The following is a 4,173-nucleotide window of genomic DNA, read 5'->3' on the forward strand; positions in this document are numbered from 1 at the left end:
ACGATTTGTTTTTTATGACCGGTCACTAGAATCATTAAAAAAACGGGAAAGGCATTGTGGGAGCCCCTGGTTTCCCTCCCCCGAGAAGGCGTAAGCCGAGGACGTTCCGGGAGAAGCCGTCTGACTTCGAGCCCGGTCGCTCCGTATCGTGTCGGAGAGGCTACGTCACCATGCTGACCTACTCCCTCGCATTCCTCCGCGCGTCTCCCTGATTTCGGGGGAACAGCGACATCGCGCAAGGGAGAGAGTTGGCCCTCTCCTCCGAGTGGACGGCCGTGTGGTCGAGGAGTCCTGGATTGGACTCCGGGCAACGGGTCGAGTCGCGGCGCGAGCATCGTCCGACCGGCGATGACTCCACGCTAGTGATTCCCCGGGCTCTGACAGTCGGCGTCCCCACACCCTGTGGACATCCGTCTGCCGAGAGCCCTGGCCCGGAACTCCTGCGACGACGGGTAGCGGCGTGAGCTCGCCCGACCGGCGATCAGTCCGCTCGCAATTACCCCTTTGGCTCTCAGGTCGGCGGGCGATGCGGGCACACTGTGCCCGCGGCGGCTCGCTTGACCGCAGTGTCTTGTTGGGGACCCCTGGTACTCAATAAACGCTGCTGATACCGGGATCATCGTTGTTGGCATGGCGTTGGCCGAACCCGGCGCGGTGACCGCCCTCGCTGGTAGCCGTCGGCCGCGCGGTGGGACGGGCATCGGATTTCCCCTTTGACCGGACAGGTCCCCGGCCGTAAAGGTTCGTGATCTACCCTCCTTTTATTCCCACAGCATGTAAAAACTTACAAAAGACAAAGATCAAGTAAGACAACGCCGAGCAGGCTTTCTGTTGCCTCCCATCATGTTTTTCTTCTTTTCCCGAGCAGGAAGAAGCTCTTCGTGTTCATATTTTTTATTTTTTTTTTCATTTACACCTTTTAGCCCTTTCCAACTTTTTCGACGCCTCCCGCCCCCTGCACATACATCAAACGCGGGTCCGTACCTCCTCGATTCACGGGATTACAACTCGCGTTGCAAACGATGTAACCTGGCGCGAGGGGGTAAAATCATGACTTATAACAGAAAGAATAAACAGAAAGGACGGACAAGGACGGACATCTTTCGACTTTCAACAACATGTAGCGTTCTTTATTAGAAGTTGGCATCGAGATCGGTGAACCTAGAGAAAAAAAGGGGGGGAAGGAAAGGACAAGTGACAGAAGGGAGGGAGAGGGAAGAGGGAAAGGAGTAAAAAGGGGGGGAAGGAAAGAGAAAGCGAAACAAGGGAGGGAGAGGGGGAGAGAGAATCGGGGCAGCGGAGGAGCGAGGAATTGTTAGCCCAGTGGGACAAGAAGGGGGGTCGGCATGAGAAAGTCGGGAAGTTGTTAGCCCGTTAAGATTAGGAGGAGGGGAAGGAGAAGAGGGGTCATCTCGAGACACAGAGCGGCGCCGCATCACCGCACTGTCAGGGAGCAAGGGCCCCCCGGGCCCGCGTCAAGGCCGCAAGTTGGGGGCGCAAATAAGCCGCCTCCCTCTCGGAAAGGACAAGCGAGGGAGACGAAATGTTTTGAGATGCCTGCTGCATGGCGTAAGCTTCAATTATCTCGCGTCCGTAGCGGTCTCTATGTGAGCCCAGGATCCGCGCGTTGTGAAACCGGGGCTCACACGAAGAACATGCGCCTCTATGGCGGAGAAAGGGATGCTGGGACTCAATGTCCCCTTTTTTTATTTCCCTGTCGTGCTCGCCCAGCCTGTCATTCACGCAGCGGCCCGTTTGACCGATATACTCGGCGCCGCAGGACAGGGGAATGGAGTACACGCGTCCAGTTGCGCAGGAAATGAAGGGTGTTTTGTGTTTCTTTGCACACCCTGCTCGTGAACGGCGCTGGGGGTCGTTCACGAGGCGGCACATGGAGCCTAATCGGAACCGGCATGATAAGGCCACATCGACATCATACCGGCGGGCCGCTGCCCTCAGGCGATGTGATGTGCTGTGGTGGTAAGGTATTACCGCGAACTTTTTTGGTCAAGGCGGTCTGGCGCGGTCGGGGTGAGGCTGGGAGATTAGAGACTTTAGGGATGTCACAAGGAGGTCGCGTGGATAGCCCGCCTTTCGGAGGCGACAGATTTGGGCGGTTAAGCTGGTTTGAGAAAAGTGGGAGCAAGATTTGGTACGGGATGAGGAAAGGAGGGATCTTACAATTCCGGACTTCACAGTTTTTGAGTGGTTGCTTCCGAACGGTAGAACGGGCTTCTTGGTCCGCTGCTGGAATCCCCAGCAGAGTCCATTGGGATTGGTGTGCAGGCGCAGATCGAGGAACTGCAATTCCCCGTCCGAAGGGTCCTCACTGGTGAACTTGAGGCCTTGAGAGTGGGTTGAGAAAACCTGCTCGATGGAGGCGGAAGTGGTGCCGGCTGTGTGGAGTACGAGGTAGTCGTCAACGAACCAAAATACCTTGGTTCCCGGCGCCTCGACGCCGAGCTCCCTCTCCACAGCCAAGTCCACCGATGACATGTAGAATTCGCTTAGAACAGGGGCCAAGCAGGAACCGATGCAAACGCCTGACTTCTGCCTGTAGATGTTCCCTTGGTGTTCCACAAGGGTGGATCTTAGGTATACGTCGACGAGCTGTAGGAACGCCTCGAGTGTGATGCCAGTTGAGTTTTGGAACTTGGCCACTCCGGATTGCGTGACAGCCCGTTCAATGCAATCCATCAGAACCACCACGTCGAGGCTGTAAAACATGTCGGTGACATCGAGGGAAAACATGGCGACGTCCGGCCCAGCTGAGTGCAGCTCCCGGAGATATGGCAGAACCTCGAGGGAACATCCGACCCGAAAAGGCTGATCTAGAGGGACAGCTGTCAAATGTTTCTGAAGGAAGAGAGCCAGGTGCCTCTGCCAGCAGCCGCTCTCGGATACAATGCCTCTGAAAGGGGTGTTCTGTTTGTGTGTTTTTGCCGTGAAGAAAACCCGCAGGTACTGATCCGATGGTTTTGACAGTTTGTTGAGAAGAAAGGTGAGCTCGTTGGCTTTGCAGATAGTTTTAGCCTCTGTGCGGAGAGACCCCGATGGTCTGGACTTCATTTTCGTGAAGTTTTTGTCGAGAACTGCACCCAGTCTGTTGTTGAAGTCCCCGGCGGTCATAACAACAAACACACCCGTCTTGTCAGCCTCCAGGAGTTTCAGCTCTGAGCGCCTGAGCTCGTCAACCACCTCCAAAAAGTCCAGTTTTGAAGGTGGAGCCCTCCCGTATCTGCACACCACCCGCGAACCCGTCGCGAGGAAATCCTGTCGTTCAGGTTCAGGAATTTTTGAGGCGACTTGGTGAACAGCAGCCAGCTGGTCGATTCGCGACGGTTCATACGCTGGGGCAAACTTCGGGCCTCTTGAGAGAACTGACTCAGCAAGTGCCGAAAGGGTGGTGTCGGAGAGGTTGAGAGGAGGTTCCAGCCCAGGGCTCTGATTAACTCGCTTTTCTGCGGTTGCGGAGGAGATGATAAGCTTCCAAGAAGACTCCAGGAGGAGGTGGGCAGACTTGCTGAGGAAGACATAGGAGGGATGAGTGGCGAAGTTAGTACCGAAAATAGACGTCATGAGACATGGGAGGGACCTCTGCATCACCAGGATCTCCTGCGACACCTCCTGTCTTGCAATCTGCATCACTCTGTAGTTCGCCGCCCAACGCGACGAGGAGAAGCCAAATACCTGATGTATCGCAGGGTGGGTGATGTTCTTGCGAAGGCAGAGACCGAGAGTCCTCAGGCGTAGGCGAAGGAGGAACATTTTTGACACGAATAATGAAGCTTGAAGGAAGGTGACAGGATCAAAGTGACAGGATCAAAGCGCTACTCTATTCTAGCACACTCTTGAGGCACGGCTGAGAAACACCCGGCTCGAGGCTAAGAGCATCGTCTTCGAGGGTACCGACGATACCTCTTTTGGCTTACCTGTCTGGACACGGTGGTGGGGTCCACTCACTTTACAGTCAACTGTTAACGTAAGGGGGGGAGCGGTTAGGCCATCTAAGTAGTGCTGACAGAGAGACAGAGAGAATGCGTAAAAGTGGTGTGATCCCCCATTTTTTTGTGACACCGATGGCCACCGCTTTTCTTGCTCTCTATGACCTCCCCTCCCCTGGGTTCCGCTATTATTGGTATGAAAGTAAAAACCACTGAACTCTCAGTAACC

General features: G+C 55.2%; 1 pseudogene; it reads right to left on the reverse strand.

Moving 5' to 3' along the window:
• Window positions 1-1,245: 1,245 nt before the first annotated feature.
• Window positions 1,246-3,813, reverse strand: LOC120844589 (annotated as a pseudogene).
• Between the last annotated feature and the right edge of the window lie 360 nt (window positions 3,814-4,173).

The sequence above is a fragment of the Ixodes scapularis genome, unplaced genomic scaffold, assembly GCF_016920785.2.
Source record: "Ixodes scapularis isolate PalLabHiFi unplaced genomic scaffold, ASM1692078v2 PGA_scaffold3__209_contigs__length_174095766, whole genome shotgun sequence".
In the NCBI taxonomy this organism is placed as follows: Eukaryota; Metazoa; Arthropoda; class Arachnida; order Ixodida; family Ixodidae; genus Ixodes; species Ixodes scapularis.